This window comes from Patella vulgata, chromosome 6, assembly GCF_932274485.2.
Source record: "Patella vulgata chromosome 6, xgPatVulg1.2, whole genome shotgun sequence".
NCBI classification, from domain to species: domain Eukaryota; kingdom Metazoa; phylum Mollusca; class Gastropoda; family Patellidae; genus Patella; species Patella vulgata.
In genome coordinates this window covers 64,786,529-64,805,310 of record NC_065884.2, presented here as the reverse complement: position 1 = coordinate 64,805,310, position 18,782 = coordinate 64,786,529, and the positions used below count along the sequence as shown (strand labels likewise).

The 18,782-nt window shown below is 38.3% G+C and overlaps 2 long non-coding RNA genes and 1 other non-coding gene across 3 annotated transcripts; all 3 read left to right on the top strand.

Moving 5' to 3' along the window:
* The first annotated feature begins 201 nt into the window (after positions 1–201).
* Positions 202–2,042, top strand: LOC130013260 (uncharacterized). Its single transcript, XR_008788647.1, has 3 exons — positions 202–331; positions 686–736; positions 1,972–2,042. It is a non-coding gene; the product is annotated as an uncharacterized LOC130013260 (long non-coding RNA).
* Positions 2,043–2,247: 205 nt separating this feature from the next.
* LOC130013259 (uncharacterized) lies at positions 2,248–5,667 on the top strand. The gene is made up of 4 exons (XR_008788646.1): positions 2,248–2,458; positions 3,089–3,421; positions 4,728–4,829; positions 5,565–5,667. It is a non-coding gene; the product is annotated as an uncharacterized LOC130013259 (long non-coding RNA).
* Positions 5,668–6,861: 1,194 nt separating this feature from the next.
* Positions 6,862–12,790, top strand: LOC126823334 (uncharacterized). Its single transcript, XR_008788645.1, has 5 exons — positions 6,862–6,931; positions 7,654–7,677; positions 8,748–8,832; positions 9,896–9,999; positions 12,319–12,790. It is a non-coding gene; the product is annotated as an uncharacterized LOC126823334 (transcript).
* Positions 12,791–18,782: the final 5,992 nt, after the last annotated feature.

Below are 18,782 nucleotides of genomic sequence, written 5' to 3'. Positions count from 1 at the left end.
TGCTCAATCACAAACGAACGTAATACTGTGGAACAGATGTGCTTCAAATCGACGCCAACTGTCCCAGAAAGCTCCTCCCCTTTAAATATCGGATTTTGAAGAAGGGGTTTGATCTTATACGTTGAGCGTTATATATAAGTTATTAAAAATATACTGTTTTTCAAAACATTTCAGATTATTTTTCATCAAATTAACGTCCAACGAAACGAGAACAGATCGCCGGAACTGTCCGAATGGAAAATGTCCCAACTTTAAAATCAATCGTCTTGATGGTGGTGTTAGTAGTGACTGTCTGACGTCAGCTTATGGTCCATACACGAAGGAACCAGAGGTAGGATATAGAGTCGACCATTTATTCAGATGATTGTACCATTTCTCGTATTATCTAAAAATATTTATATAAAACCTATTTAAAGATATTCGTTCGTTACGCATGTAGTGGGCTATGCCCACACGCACAATGGCGGATACTTCCATTACGTAGTTGGAGTATGCGCTTCCTGGAAATACAGTATTCGAATACAGTTTTAGGACCAGTGAAGTGCACATTTACGATGACCATTTCCTTGAAAGCCTTAAAAACGAATTGGTCATTTTGGTAAGCATATTTATGGCAACGTGAAGGTCTTTTTAGAATTTGTCAAATGTTGTGGAAATATTCACCTGATATAATACAATATTTCAGGCGGCTGAACCCAAACCAGATGCTTTACCATGTCAGACTAAATCATCACAGGTAACAAAATATTTTTCTTCTAGAATCACCTGGCAGGTTAAATAGATTATCTGGTTGTAACGTCTTCAAACAAAATTCATTCAATATGCGTTATTAATGGACGCATAACCATATTATTTGTTAGATATACATATTAAACATACATTATGCAAGAGCTAAATCTGCTACTTGCAGGTCTTTCTTTAGGCCTGAAATGTTATCTAAATTATTAATTAGACATTAATTAACTTATCCAGACCATAACCAACTCTCGATGGCATCGTTAGTCTGCCATATTTAGTGGATTATGATCCGATTTACTGCATAACTTTCTTTCACGATTTAATGATTAAATGGATAATCGAGACCATGACTTTTGTCGTACCAACTTTAGTAATGATAATCGAGGCTAGGCGGAAATTTCAATGGCTTAGTTCTTGGTTCATATAGGATCAATTTGAATGATATTTTCAGCAAATTGACTTTACATTATCTAGCTTTTAACTATTAAAGTGAGAACTGCCAACTCGTTATCGAATCTCCCATAATATATCTTTAATTCAATAAAGTTAAAAATTCAACTCCGTGGTGTACAAGCTTCACGAACACGATAATATGTTTCTAAAACGTTTGAAGGGTGGTGGATGGCCAAATGGTTAGCACGTGGGCACTGTATCATAAGGTCTGTCATTGAGTCAACTGGCGTAGTTTCGATTCCCAGGTTGTACGTGACAAGGAGTAGGGTCGTCTTTTCGTCCTCTTGGGTTCCCCTCTCTCTCTCCCCCTCTCTCTCTCTCTCTGGAACGTTTGATGTAACACTTGTTTTCTTTTAACCACGAGTCGAACGAAGTTAAAGATGGATATTGAACTGGGATATGTCCGTCCTCTCGTACCGATTATTTCCCTGGAGCATAACATCGTTCTATTAATAAAAACAAATTTTCTGTCTTTGGTTGGTATAAGATATATTTTTGAAATGTTGTACACTCATCAATCTGTTACAGAACTTGTATCTTTTCTGGACAAACTGGCGTAGCTTCGATTCCCCGGTTGTACATTACAAGGAGTAGTACTGTCGCCTGTCCAACCTCGTAGGTTACCCCTAGGTCCTCTGGTTTCCTCCCACTGCTAAAGACCCATACGCGCAAGCGAATTATTGAAATAATATTGAACCATATGTTAGTCCCGAAATTACCTAGTTTGTGTCGAGTGGACGTTAATGTGGCATCTATAATGTTGTTGTTTATATGTATCAGGGCTTGGGCGCTGGACCACAAAGAACAACGTCGTACGTACCACCAGCTCTGGAACCACCTAAATGTCCGAGTCTACAATCTACAGGTAGGCGTGATTACCTATTACACTGAGTTGTTTAATGCCGAAAAGAACTATTTTACAAGATGCAACTCTTTGCACTTTAAATCAATTCATAGGTTTTGTTTTCAGATGTCGGTGATGTCTTATTGAAGTACCGTGGGTGTTACAAAGATGACTGGACATACAGAGATTTTAGTCTCGAACTAGTAAGACTGTTTACGTCCATGACAAGAGAGATTTGTATCGGTAGGTGTTACCGTAAAGGTTACCTATATGCTGGTATTCAGAACGGCAATGAATGTCGATGTGGGAACAGTTTTGGACGACATGGAGCGGACCCAGCTGGTTGTGACAAGCCGTGTGCAGGAAACAAGGCGGACATGTGTGGTGGTGCTTTGAAGAATGACGTTTTTGCTACAGGACTTAGTGAGTACCGTATATCCATCGATAGTAAGGCAAATCTAGCTATTTGGGAGCTATTATTACTAGCTAAGAAATGAAATGAAATAAAATGGGGTTTAACGTTCTACTGTTCTGCTCCGAACTGGGCTAATAAAGACGGGCATACGCCATACAGTGTGCTATGAGGGAAATTTTGCCCGGACAGCGGCACTACGGCCTATTCTTATATCGAATTCCAACTGTCCAGATTTTCCGGCGTGGTTCTCCCTTGTCAGTGATGCAGGACGGAGGGCCTGACAAGGACAGCTGTCTAGTTGTTCGGATGGGACGAAAAACCGAGGTACCGTGTACACATTGGCGTGCACATAAAAGATCCCTTGACGGTTGGAATTCGATATAAGATTAGGCCGTAGTGCCGCTGTTCGGGTAAAATTTCCCTCATAGCACACTGTATGGCGTATGCCCGCCTTCATTAGCCCATGGACGTTAAACCCCATTCCATTTCATTTCATAAGCCCAGTTTTTTCATATTTCGTAATTTTGCATTACGAGAAACCGAGGCTAAGGTGATTTTAGTCCAGTTGCAAGTTATCATTGCCTTAGTTATCATTAATTATTTTTAAAAGACTAATTGCATAAAATTTCATATTTCAGCTTTGCCACCAGAACCAAGCCGCTGCGGTCCTGGATCACGTGGTATTATCGTCAATCAGAAATGTTACTATCTTGTTTCTGAAGAGCGCAACTATATGTCAGCACAACGCGGATGCGCCTTATTAGGTGGTAATTTGGCTAGCATACATTCTGCCACAGAGCAAGAAATAATCACTGGTTATCTTCGACAAGGATCTGGCGACGTTTGGTTTGGGTTAAATGACGTCACAAAGGAAGGGGTGTTTGAATTTATAGACGGTAGCCAAACATCTGAATTTTCCTTTTTTAAAAATGGCGCTCCTAGCAACTGGTGGGGTGAAGAAGATTATGGAAGTAAGACAATCTATTATGTATTTGGACAACAGCTCTCTGACAACATATCATATTAGTACATACCAATGTCAAACACGTTTCTTTCGTGATATTATTGGGTTCCCATACATTAAGAGTAGGATGTCCGCGAAGTCAAATAGGTCCGTAGCCGATCTAATTTGGGACAGTTCGGTTCGTGAAAAATATAGAGCAATCAAATGCAGTATGGAATTGTTGATATTCAAACAATAAGTTTCAGTAGCCGATTTCAGAGAGTTACAATAAAAGGATTGGAGATCATTATGTCCTGGAAAAACAGGAATGCATATTGTTTTATACAGAATTTAATGTTTCAGATTAAGACTTACATGACAACTAGTGGCTCGCCCCATAAGTAAATAAGTAAGCATGCCTTTAATACTGGAAATCTGACTGAACAAGTGTAGACCCTTTAGGAGATCCCTAAAATGTACCAAACAAAGGTTCCGCGACTTGTCAAACTAATGGAATTGATCCAGATTACTCCTTTAAAAATAATTTGATTATATATGCGAAGACGTTAAAGGGACAATAACACTCTTGCTGGCTTGACAGCCCCAGAAAATAAATAATAGCCTTATTCTAAGTACTAGATGCTTAAGTGTCTTACCTGTTGTGTAAATTATCCATTACATCCTATTTTACTTGTCCAGAGGGTTCGAAAATATTTTAAAATCCAAGTCACATTTGAAAAGGTTTACGTAAGGCTTTTCAAATCATTCAGTTGCATTTTTCCAATTTTTTAAATTAGGTGTGTTAAGATGAAATGTATATCATCAATTAATTGGAATATTGTAAGATAGTACAATTTGTTGACTAGAATAAAGATTGAGACATATTATTTACTTACAACAAGAGTGGTATTGAAACCTTTAAGAGACTGAATATTTCTATAATACAGTGTTATCAAAAGTCGGTATTGAATGCCGTGTCTGTAAAGGTATCCTTGGAAAGTGGAAGTCAAAGATAAGTTGGTAGCAATGCAATTTCCAGGCAACATTCGCCCGTGCACTACCCCAGACAGAAATGAATATTTAATAAACGAAATATTGTGTTGACGAGGCTTTATGCTAGGCTCCCACTATCACAATTCACGCTATGTGATTTTAATCGTGGTGATCCTATCAGGTCATTCCTAGCAATCCTGTTGATCGTATCGAAACGTATCCGAACGCACCTGCACGTAGAAGGTCGTGGACGCATCAGGGACAATCCTATCGTAACGCAACGCAGGACAGTCCGAATCTAGCTTTACATTATATTATATTCCATCCTGTCTTAATTATAGTAATGGACAGCAAGGCTATGTATAAATGGGATGACCGTGGACGAGACGAGAAAAGACGATTCCTGTGTCAACTTCCATCTACCCCTGTTTCAAACGTTATAGGTAATTCCACATTATCATTGAATTTTGTTTTGAAAAAAGAGGCCATTACATGATATTAATGTTATCCCAGTCTTGTAACGACATTTTCAACTCGAACCAGACATTTTGAATTTTTAGCAAATGACCGGTTTTGAAGTCCCATCTGACTGACAAGGCGTCACTCGAAGTTACTCAGTTTCTTAACGGGAATGGTGTAATCGAAAAGCCAGGCCGGGTACTGGATTATCGACTAGCATTTTCCGAGACTCGAATTCGAAGAAGAACCACGAAGAAATGTTCAAAACCAGTGGTGGTGCCTATGGTGGGTCTGGCAAGGAAATAAAACAAAATCGTAACCCAACCGTGTACACATAAAAATAAATAGTTCGAAATCGAAGAAGTAATAATGGAGAGGCAAAACTGTAGCCATATTTCTCTCAAAATTACCAAAGAATTGCGTTGACGAGACAGTAAACGCCTTTCCATTTATCCATTAAATGGACAAATATTTGACAGATAAATAATATTTGTGTTATTTATATTTGACACATTTATATTTGACAGTAAGATAATATTGTCTTATTTATATCTGACATTAAGATAATATTGTATTATTTATATCTGACATACAGATAATATTGTATTATTTATATCTGACAGCAAGATAATATTGTATTCTTTATATCTGACAGTAAGATAATATTGTGTCACTTATATCTGACAGTAAGATAATATTGTGTTGTCTATATTTGACAGAAAGTTGTGGTTTTAAGAACCAGGGTGTAAAATTAGGATCAACAGGTGGGTGTTATGCTGTTATTAATACTGGTATGACGAGAGAAGATGCTGAATATTCATGCTTTACTAGATTTGGTGTTATAGCTCCTTTTACAACACAGGTAGACAAGGTATTTATAGTTTACTCGTTTTACAATACAGGTAGACAAGGTATTTATAGTGTACTCATCGCTAGATGACGTCAGCTTGGATCCAGTCTGATTGAAATACAGATCTATATTTCGTTTCGTTTTTTATACTTTCGATGGCCTACACTACATGAAGATATGACCGGTTGTAGTGAGAGGTCGCGTCAGAGATCATACGAGCGGCTTTTTGACACTATGACGTCATACATTAATTTGATCAACCAATGCGCAACGTTGACGTTTCTAGTTGTTTACCCACAGTTCCAGTTCCGTCCATCACACGCCAAGAACTCGCCGTAACGGACCGTTTCATTGGCTAATCCCTCACATTAACCAGAACGCGGCTTATATAACAACTCTTCCATATCCTACTGTTGTGAAGGCAATTTAAGTAAAACGAAATTTTGAACTATAAAAAAAACGAAACGAAAAACATTCTGTGTTTTAACCCGATTGGCTTCGATCGATAGAAACGAGTTACGGTAGCTCTGCTGTAAAGGTGCCGGCGTACTAACTAGGCGATCCCAGGCGTTGGCCGAGTCATTCGACTGGAATTACCACCACGGTTTTCCGTTGTCAGGGGTGTAGAACCGGAGAGCCTGGCAGTTATATCAGTTTGTATATTATAGAGTGAGGTTATTCAACAGTTATATCAGTTTGGTATAGAAATGGATTATTGGGTAGGAGAAAAAGATGAAGCAACTGGTAATTTTATTGGTAAGTTTATTTCTAGTTATTTGCTTTAAACGTTGGACCTTTGGTAGCTTTTGCATTATTGTCAGGGCGATGTTTATTTGTGCAACTATATAAACTACATTATATAAGCCACCGTGCCTCAGTGAGTCAGACGCTGGCTTGCTAACCTGGAGGTCCGGGCTTCGATCTTGGTTGTGGCTGAGAAAGTACCTCAAGATTTTCCAGCGTGGTTTCCCATTGTCAGTGGTGCAGCCCTTGTCGGGGAAGGGGGTGACAAAGACAGCACCTTTTATTCGGGTGCTCTTTTATGGATTGGCGTACACGCAAAAGAACCTCTGAGAGTTAGAATTAAAAAAAAGCCATGGATACAGGGGTATTTAACATGAAAATAAAGGCGCAGAAAAAAAAAACTTATTGTTATTTCAGAATTAGTGTACAGTAGGTTGTTTAAATCTAACAGTATTGGTCAATGGGATTCCAATGGTGCTATTTGTCTTCTAAGTAAGACAAATTATATATTACTACAAACCAAATTGTTCTACAAACATCGCGGATTACTTGTTGTTCAATATAGAAAAATAAGTCGAAAAATGATGCCGAATGAGTTCTGTAATTTTTTATGGGACGACTCACTGTGAAGGAGTATAACAGCTCTGTATATTTCAAGGGGCGACTCACTGCGAATGGATATTCCCATAGCAAAAAGAAGGCCATCACGGCGGCAAACTATTCTACACTTCGAATCGTTGTTTCAGCAAATATTCACGAAATCATGATGGTATATCACCAGGGTTGTGTATGTGTGATCGGGGGTGGGGGGTCTCGCTAACCTGGCATTGACCTAAAAATTTCAACTGGATTTTCCAGCGTGGTTTCCTCGTGTCAGTGGAAGGAAAAAAAACCTAGGTCCCATGTACACACTGGTGTGCGCGTAAAATAACCCATGTCAATTTGATTAAATTGATATAAGAGTTGGCCTTTGCGCCGGTGTCCGGGGAAAATTTCCCTCACAGCAAAGGTGTATGACGTATGCCCCTCTCCATTAGTCCAGTCGGAGCAGAACAGCAGGACGTTAAACCCCATTTCAATTCATTCCCTAATTACGAATTGACGTTTGGGTGCCCATGAGCAGATGTTTTCTAGTCCACTAATGCATAATTATATTTTATCTGAATAATTAAGCTTCTTCCCCCTCATTTTATTTATTTAATTTTTTTTGGCAGGAAATCATTTACCGTGTCCTGATGGTAAGAATAATATAATATTTTTGATTAACTTACGTTATTTTTTTAACAAACCGTCTCAATTTATATTAGCTGAAAGTTGGAATCGGATGTCCTTAATCAGTATAGACTTCGAACGTCGATAAACTTATCAATTATATGCCAATTAACATAGGGAGATAATTAGCTAGTTCTGGTGATGACGCGAGTCGATTAGGTGCATGCAGTCAATTAGGTGCCAGTGGGTAAGTGAGGGATGGGTTATTACGTTATATTGTAATGTCCATTTAGACGCAGAATCTGTATGTATTATAGCTCCAAGCCAATTGTCGTGAGTCAATTAGATGTCAGATGGGTCAGAGAGAAATGGGCTGTAGTGGGTTATTAAGTTATATTGTAATGTCAATTGGACGCAGAATCTGTATTATAGATCCAAACCAATTGTGGCGAGTCAACCAGATGCAAGTTAATTAGGTGTCAATGGGGTGATTGAGAGAAATAGGCTATAGTGGGTTATTAAGTTATATTGTAATGTCAATTAGAAGTCTGTACTATAGCTCCATGTCCATTGCGGCCCTTTAAGTACCAGTCTAAAAGTGTCTGATGGAGAAAACCTGAAATTTCACGGAAGATTGAAAGCATCGACTACAGGCATAATCAAAGTTTTTATTAATCGGAAGTCAATACATAATCCACAAGTTAAAAACTAGATAATGTAAAGGGAATTTGCTAAAAATTTCAGTCAAATTGATCCAATCTGAACCGAGAATATAGCGATTGAATTTTAGGCCTGGCCTCGATTATCACTACTAAAGTCAGTACGATAAAAATCATAGTCCCGATTATCCATTTTCTGATTAAATCACCAATGAGCGTTGAGCAGCAGATCGGATTCCAATCTAGTAAATATCGCAGGCTAGCGATACCATCGAGATTTGATTATGGTCTGGATAAGTCTGGATAAGTTAATTAATGTCTAATGAATGGTTTATATAACATTTCAGGCCTAAAGGAAGACCTGCAATAGGCAGATTTAGCTTTTGCATATGTTTAAATTAGTTTGAGTGCTATTAAATCAAATCAATTATATTTAGGTTGGGTGGCATTCAGTGGTTCGTGTTATTTATATACTGGTAAAATTGTTGGATCTTATGAGAGAGCTACACAGCTATGTAATGGGTAAGACTTTAAATTAGCCACATTACCATACTGTATATCCTATCAAATTATATAAACAACTAATTATAACATATTCTATCAAATTATATACACAACCACTATATGGAAGACCAAACAGCGCTTTATTCAGTGTTCTTATTACTTAGTTTTTGATTTATAGTCACTAATTCGAATCTCTTCTCTTTTCGTATTTCAACATTTGTACACTAAAATCATGGACTGAGTATATACGGTTCATGCTAAAATTAACCTTTTGTATCTTAAAATCAACATTTATTGTTTTATAAATCAACATTTATTGTTTTATAAATCAACACTTATTGTTTTATAAATCAACACTTATTGTTTTATAAATCAACATTTGTCAATTTCAGATTTGTAAATTGTATTTTTTGTTTAAATTTAATTGTATTTTAATACATAGGTATAATTTATTTTAGAAAATCAAAAACTAGATTTACATCTCATTAGAAACAAATTTTCAAATAAAAATCTCCACTTACCAACCTTGCAAAATATTTCCCCAAATTCTTCTTCAGTTGGTGGTGGTGGTATGGGGGGGGGGCGCTGAATGGTTTAACACGCACGCTTTAGATCATACGGTCGGTCTATCAATGAGTTGAGTAGCGTGTTGTCGATTCCCAGTTTGTTCATGGCAAGGTGTAGCATTGTCTATCCAACATCGTGGAGTTTGTCCTTGCCTCCCGGTTTCCTATCACTGCTTAAAGCACATACATGCAAACGAATTATTTAAATAAAATTGCACTGCGTGTTAAACCCGAAATGATCTAGTTTGTGCCCGAGTGGACGTTAACCCACACTTGCAATTGTCGGAGTAGGGGTTGGAGGTTTTCAGACTGTGTGGCAATTGTCGGAGTAGGGGTTGGAGGTTTTCAGACTGGATGGCAGTTGTCGAGTAGGAGTTAGAGGTTGTTTACAGAGTGGGTGGTAATTGTCGGAGTAGGGGTTGGAGGTTGTTTTCAGACTGGGTAGTAGTGGTCTGACTTGTCAGGAAACATAATCTCTGTATATCTGATTAATATAATGTCTTTCACTTTAAAAGGGGACGCAGTAACCTGGTAACCATAGAAACAAAAGAAGAAAATGATTTTGTACATGAATTTGTGAAGCAGATGGAAAATGGAACAGCCCAGAATCTTTATTTGGGTAGGCACAATCTTCAGACAATATTTTTAAAAAATATACCGAATTATTACAAAATATACGCTATATTATTGTTAATCATGAAAACGATGATTTTCAAATGCACGATCCCGCAACCGAAAGCTCCCCTTCCTCAACAAAAAGTATACTTGAAACGATTTATGCCGCGCTGGAGAATAGGCCTAACCATGAGCGGTCTTGTTTTGTAGAATATGTTGTAGGCGAATTACGCAATCTTTATCATGGACCTGCAATATTTGGTGCTGTCAAAAGTGTTAAACATACTGGAAAGGCAATCGGTTGTCGTTCACGTCATTATCTGAGGAGTATAAAGCCATCTACATTTACCTACAGTCTGATTATCGGTGGGCGATATAATGATGGATCTACATAGTTGCACTATTTTGATCATTTTTAAAACCACGTCGCGGAAAAGTTTTCATTTGAATTGAATGCCGAGAAAAATGTAAATATAAACTAGACCTTTATGGCATCGATTTAAAACGCGGCCCATATCTCAGATAATAATGGAAGTTTTCTTCAAATATTCATGCATGCCAGTTAAATTTAAAGATTAATTGAAAACACAAATAATATTATAACTTTCACAAGATTAAAAAAAATGAAATGAAATGAGGTTTAACGTCCTACTGTTTTGCTCCGATCTGGGCTAATGAAGACGGGCATACGCCATACAGTGTGCTATGAGGGAAATTTTGCCCCTGGAGCGGCGCTACGGCCTACTCTTATATCGAATTCCAATTGCCAAGGGATCTTTTACGTGAACGTCAATTTGTACACGGGACCTCGGGTTTTCGTCCCATCCGAACGACTAGACAGCTGTCCTTGTCAGGCCCTCCGTCCTGCATCACTGACAAGGGGAAACCACGCCGGAAAATCTGGATGAACTTTCTCGGCAAATGCAGGGATCGAACACCCGACCTCCAGGCTAGCGAGCCAGCGTCTTACCCACTTAGCCACGTGACCCCCCACAAGATTCAAACTATGGGCAACTATATTTTGTCTAAAAGTACGTAAAATTCCCGAATACCATAGGTCATAATAGTATAAAATAAGCCAATCCAACCTCGTGGGTTTTCTCCGGTTTCCTCCCACTGCTAAAGACCACTACGCGCAAGCGAATTATTAAAATGAAATTGAACCATATGTTAGACCTAAAATGACCTAGTTTGTGTCGAGTGGACGTTAAACCTCATTTCTCCCTCTCTCATAATATCAGCACAACCGCGAAGTTGCACTTCTTGTGTTTCGGGGTAAACTAAAAAAAGATGTTTTGTAATAAACATAACCCTCGTCAGTGCAGTATGGTTCTTAATTTAGCCACATGTGAACACAAAGCTTACACTTAATCACACTAGAGGTCTACAAATAGCCACATGTTATAAACACAACCTCAACGTCCGGCGTGAAAAGTGATTAAAAATAACCTTAATAGGTACATTTCTATTTTTGGAGATTCGATAGATCGTCACACATATTGTTGAACCTGCTTCACAAATTAGTTATCAGGGTGCTTTTGAATCGGACACAACAGGGGCGGATCCAGGAAGTTTTGCAGGAGGGGTTTGCAAAGCTTTTAGTTACAATGCATGACGCCATCATCGTCTCTAAATTACGAAGGCATTACGTACATCTGATAAACTACTTTTAAAGCCCAAAACTGTTCAACTAGTCTCTTATGGTCAGCGCTCTGTTATCAAGCACCTGTTTTATGGAATAATCTACCATTTAGTTTAAGATGTTGTACATCTCTATATTCTTTTAAAAAACAACTTAAAACACATTTATTTAATCAGGCTTTTAACTGACTCTGTATACAATCGTTAACATGCCCATAATCTTGTTGTTTATGTGTGATTTACATTGTCACTTTGAAAGTGCCCCTGAACATGTTATATGAAAGGGTGCATTATAAATATGCTGTAATAATACTAATAATAATAATAATAATACACACTGGGCTTTTTAAAGAGAGAAATTCAACACCCCGTTTGATGTCAATTTTGATATTGAATTAATAGGATCACATTGTAATTAATTTACATTAATTTGTGATATCACACATTTCTATATCACTATATCCCATCCCACCATCTGATAATAAAGGATAAAGCACACGACCATATTAGTGTGTTTTACAATTTTGGACACCCCCCCCCCTCTCCAAACCCCGTCTCTGGATTCGCCCTGTACAAAATAGCTGCACCGTGTGATATAAAATAATTGGGATTATAGTGGAAATGACCGCGTCCATAATGTACCATATCCTCCTTTTCATTTCGTTTCCTATTATTTTTACAGGTTATAAATATAGCAGTAACCATGATAAATTCACTTGGATTGATGGTTCATCTACTGGTTACTCAAACTGGGCTTCCGGCAATGGTCTGGGTAACCTCAACAAGGGCGGATGTGCGAGAATGAGATCATGGGACACTGAGCATGCGTGGGAAAATACAAACTGTGATAATAGTTGGCTATACATTGTTTGTAAAGCTAAAATGAACTAAAATAAGAATTTAAATAATATAATAAGGAAACTAATACGTCGATAATTATTGTAATTACAATCAAGCAATCTAGGAATATCTCTATATTAATTATAACATCTGTTTATTATTTAATATGGGGAATCTGAAATCTCCTATAAAAACATATATATGACAATTTAAATGTTGCGCAAACACATAATTGTACCCGGATGTCGATAATGACACATTGATATTGATAATAACAACATGTAGTTATACTCGTTTGTTGCTAATAAGTAGGATATTTATAATAACCTGTGGTTATACCATATAGGTTATTAGTAACATTATGTGGTTATACTATATAGGATAATATGTAACAGGCATTGCCTGAGTAGAGCGAAGCTGATTATTGTCAAATATAAAACCTTCATAATTAATTTTCTCAAGTGATACAAAAAATGTTAAATAATTTAGTTTTTCAAAATTTATTTTTATTTAGATCTACATTTTAACATTAATTTTGTTTATAAAAAAAGAACAAAAAAGTGTGAGAATTTTGTTCATTGACGTAAAAAATATGTGACGTCAGTGATTAGACGCGTCATAGAAATAGTTCTATGAGGCGCGTAATTATTTTTGTTAGTTACGTGATCTCGTTTGGTCGAGATTTGGTAAGTTGACATGCGCATTGCCTGTTTTGCCCAGTGTATCCGATTCCGGTCTGAATTTTTTTTTAATCAACAGTCTGTGGGTGACATTTTCAAGTACGCTCCTGTGTTACCGGAAAAGCGCTTTGCAGAGCTTCGCTCTATATTAAAAACAAAACGTGGTTATACTATACAGGATAATAATAACACGTGGTTATACTATATTTGAGAATATTAATTAAAAGAACAGGAGATTATACGTGGTAATATAGAATATCAATACAATAACACGTAGTTATACTATATAGGATATTAATAATAACACCAGGTTATAGGTTATACTATATAGGGTTATTATAATAACACGTGGTTATACTATATAGGATAATCACAATAACACGTGGTTATACTATATAGGATAATCACAATAAAACGTGGTTATACTATATAGGGTTATTATAATAACATCTGGTTATACTATATAGGATATTAATAATAACACCTGGTTATACTATATAGGATATTAATAACACCTGGTTATACTATATAGGGTTATTATAAAAGCACCTGGTTAAACTATATATAGGGTTATTATAATAAGAAGTGGTTAAAATATGCTATTTTATCATATATATTGTACTGTGATAATAATTATGTTTGTTATAACTTTTAACAGAATGTATTTTTGTTATATTTAACAGTTATGTTATTTTTAACAGTTTTTAACTTATATATTATATGAATAAATTTGATAAACTTAAAAATAAACTGTTACCTTTTAATTTAAACTCGCGAGGATAATTCAGTGGCGGACGCAAAATACTTGGTTTGAGGGTCGGGTGGCAGAAGGGTCACTTTCCCCTACCAAGGAGGGCGGTGAGGTCATCCTCCGAGAAATAGTTAAAAAAAGACAGGGTGTCAATGACGATTTGTGGCTACTTACTGTGGACCTGGACGTATAAGGCTCCAATCTGTATCCGCCACTGGAATAATTAATGCCACGATTGCATGGATATATGCATGGTTTTGAAACCGGTCTATTCTCAGGAACTCCCGTAATCTTGAATATATTTGTGATTGTCGTTTGTCTGTCTGTCTGTCTGTTCGGGGTTGGCGGCTAGACTAGGTCTGCCCCGAGTCTGAAATTTGGGGTATAAGGGGTAGCTCGGACCGGAGAGTAACATAGGCCAGGTGGCGTTAGTCTACCACTTCCGGTTTCGGAGTTATGACCCCCGAGCGAAGCCGGTCTGTTCGTGGTTGCCCTGAGTCTGAAATTTGGGGTATAGGGGTAGCTCGGACCGGGGAGTAACATAGGTCAGGTGGCGGTAGTCTACCACTTCCGGTTTCGGAGTTATGACCCCCGAGCGAAGCCGGGTATCCTGCTAGTACATGTATAAATTACAATGGACTACACATTATCTAGTTTTTTTATCAGGAACTTCAGTAACATGTATACCATATCATATCCAACTATTCATGTGAGTGGGCCATAGTGCCGCTGTCCGTGCAAACTTTCCCTCATAGCACACTGTATGGCGTATGCCCGTCTTCATTAGCCCAGTTGGAGCAAAACAGTAAGACGTTAAACTCCATTTCATTTCATTTTAGTTGTTCACAATATATAAGAAATGGATGGAAAATGTCTCCGTTGACGTAGATAATATCATTGATATGGTTTTACGTATGGAGAGAGGGAGGAAAGGGGTTTAACGTCAACTCGACACAAACTAGGTCATTTCGGGACTAACATATAGTTTAATTTTATTTAAATAATTCGCTTGCGCGAATAATTTGTATCAGGTGTCTGTGGTAAAGGAAGATAACTACCTAAACGTTTAGGAATTTCATACTAACTTAACAACGGCTAGATGTTGTAAAGCTCGCAGTCGTTAGCACGTGCGCGCTGTATCACAAGGTCTATCGTTGAGTCGACTGGCGGGGTTTCGATTCGCCAGTTGTACGTGACAAGGAGTAGGGTCGCCTGTCCAACCTCGTGGATTTTCTCCACTTCTCCGGTTTTCTTCCACTGCTAAAGACACCTACGCGCAAGCAAATTACTGATATAAAATTGAACCATGTGTTAGTCCCAAAATGACCTAGTTTGTGTCGAGTGGACGTTAAACCCACTCTCCCTCCCTCTCCCCTCTCTCCCCCCCTCTCTCTCTCCCTCTCTCTCTCTCGGACGTTAAACTGATTTCAATTTTCAAGATCTGTTTTCTTTTGACCCAGCAATCAATAGAGCACCCATGAAAAGACTGGCTAATGGAAGCTGGCAATTTCGCACAGTCGGTCTGCGTCATGTTGATCGGGATTACTATCCCGAACTGGTCGTGCGTCAAGAGTTTTATTTTGATCACGTGATCGTCGTTGGAGGCTGTATTGGAGTTCATGTTCACGATCACTTGAAGACATTGAACATCAGCAATTGACTGTATGTCTATAACCTCACCATTTAGACTCAGACCCAAAATAAGAATAGCTCCATTTGAATCAAGTCAAACGCAATCCGTCCAAAATAAGGACAGCTACTTTGAAATCGACAATCGAGATAGAACAACATGTTGTTTGGTTGTTTTGTAACATCGGTAATAATATGTTTATCGGTTATAGATGTTCGGGGAACTTGTCCCCATCTTGAATCAGGTCTACAGAGATGGAGTGATGATAGAACGTGGGGTGGTACAAAACCTTCCCCGAATACTAAGGTAAGTTTTAATGACTCGTGAATTCTAAAGCAAAATATAGCTCATGTAACCCAGAAATAGACAAGAGACATAAATGCATGACATGTTTGGTGGTACTTCGGCACCAGTCGGGATATTTTGCGCCAATTGCAAGATGTAACTCCAATACTATTATAGTCTCTATCATCCAGGAAAATAGTGTTCTGGGTGACCAAGACTAATACTATTAAAGATACATTTCCGCGTACAAACTGGGTGATTTAAGGGTATATATGGACTAAAAACTAATTAATTTGTCATAATTTTGCTTCAAATCCTTCTCAAACATTGTAATTGCGAAGGAATGCCCTGCTATAAAAATTCGATCAAACCAGGTCATTTTTACGTCACGTGACTTACCTCTCTCGGAAGTCAGAGGAGAATTCATTGCATACATAAGACGATGTTGTCTTTAATCTCTTACTATTTATTACAAATATCGAATCCTAATTAAATTCTCGGATTATCCACTACCCGCGTCCTTTTCCGTCATTTTTATCTCAGAAAGTGTCTAACTCTTCATAAAGTTTATCAACTTGTACATCAAGCGCTCAATGTTCGGGTGTGACCTTTGACATCACGCGTGCAGAAATTCCTAATCGTCGGGCTGTCGATTAGGGGAACCCTTACATTTTTGTTCTGTATACGCTCCGTGGGTGTTTTTCTGTGAATCAAGTATTTTTCTAGTAAGATTGGATATTTCTACTTTCCATACCAAAATTGCCATACTTTTATTGAAAATAACCACCCGATAAATACTTTTCTGGGAACCTATCTTTAAAGATACATTCTCACGAAAGTATTTATCGTGTGGTTATTTTCAAAACAAGTATGGAAAATTTGGTACAATAAAGTTTGTAGTCCAAATATATAATCAAAAATAACAGTTTGTACGCGGGAAGGTAACTTTAACATTTCCACAATATATATTAAGGGGTGTCTTCAGGAATTTGAGTTCAGCAGTGGTGGGGGGGGGGTCCAAGGAGGAGACAATATCAAGTTCTGTGTGAGGTCTGGGCTTACCCAAGGGTTTTATAAAATCAGCTCTCTGAGACCAGATTTAGGCTCATTTAGGTGCATGTTTGCATATGATGAGACTGGAGTGGGGCAAAGGCACTGGCTTTGCTTTGCAAGTTTCTTTTATTGTCGGACGTTATTTCAATGAAAGTAGGAGACAAAAATATTCTGCGCATGAGCAGGAAACGATCCAGACCACCCGTATAGAACTATATTATGATTTGTCCACCAGTTTTCCAAACCAAACCCCTTTGCTTGTAATCTGTAATATACTATTCAAAAAAAGTAGGGGATATTTGATTTTTAAGTGTTATTAAAGTCACCTAATGAAACTGACGAAGAAACAAATGACAAAATGAAATGAAGTTCACATTCATCGATTTATTCCAAATGATCGTTAGACTAAGTAAGGCACAGACTGACCATTATAAGGGTAAAATGATACCCGGGGTCAAACAGCAAAGTTACCACAGCATCACAACCAAGTCAGTAACGGGTAAATCCTCCTCTGTTTGCCAAACAAGCATTGATCCGACGTGGCATACTCCTAATGAGACGTCTAAGGTCATTTTGGTCCAGATTGTCCCATTCCTGTTGCAACGCAGCAGCAAGTTCTTGGACATTGGCAGGACGTTGTTGACGTTGACGTAACCTCTGTCCAAGCATGTCCCAGACATGCTCGATGGGGGAGAGGTCGGGACTCAGTGCTGGCCAAGGTAATGTGGTGATGTTCTGTTGTTGGAGGTAACCTGTAACGATCCTGGCCCTGTGACATCTTGCGTTGTCATCCTGGAAGATGAAACGGCGGCCATGACGTCGTGCGAACGGCACAACATGGACTGCCAAGATGTTTTCCCGGTAGTACTGGCCTGTAACACGCCCTGCAACAACATGTAAAGCCGTTCTTCCAGCAACAGTGATGCCTCCCCACACCATAACAGAACCACCCCCAAATCGATCATGTCTGATGACGTTAACGTCTTGGAAGCGCTCGTTTCGACGACGCCACACCCTCCTACGTCTGTCCAAAAAATCAACAGTGAACCTTGACTCATCTGAAAACATCACATTGCTCCAGCGTCGATTATCCCAGTGTTGACGATCCCTACACCAACGACGTCTTGCCTGAATGTGATGATCTCTCAAACAAGGGATCACGCGAGGACGTCGGGCGCGAAGGTGACCCCTATGCAGTCGATTCCGAATCGTCTGGCCACTCACTCTCACACCAGTGTCTGTTTGAAGACGAGCGCTGATCTGATTTGCTGTGATGACACGATTTCTCAAGGCCAAGGTACGGATAAATCGATCCTGGGCTTGAGTTGTCGCCCTTGGTCGATCTGAGCGTGGTCTGTCCTGTACAGATTGTGTATCACGGTATCTGGACCATAGCCTGCTTATGACAGACTGAGAAACATTCATCGTCCGCGCCACAACCGCCTGTGTTGTGCCGATCTGTAGCATGCCAAGGGCACGTAACCTTTCATTTTGGGTAAGCCGACGCATATCAAAATTTGTTTTCTGGTCACTAAAACAATTAAACTGATGTTTCCACCCTGGAATTCAATGCCACAATGACTGTAACATTCAAAGTCAGAGTCGTGCAAATCTTGGGTTGGACCCCCATGATGATCCCAAGCATCACCTGCATTCCATGCGGTAGCTATTGGTGTGTTTGGGCGTCACATGTAACTAGAAATGTTTCTTCTGTTAGGTTCTATAGTGACTTTTTTCGTAGTCATTTGCATATTTTAGTATTATGCCCCCAAAATCAAATATCCCCTACTTTTTTTGAATAGTACTATAATAATAATAATAATATTAATACTTTATTACATATAGCATTAAGTAAAACAACTTATAGCTTTAAATTATACAATAATACAATCAAAATGAAAAGACGT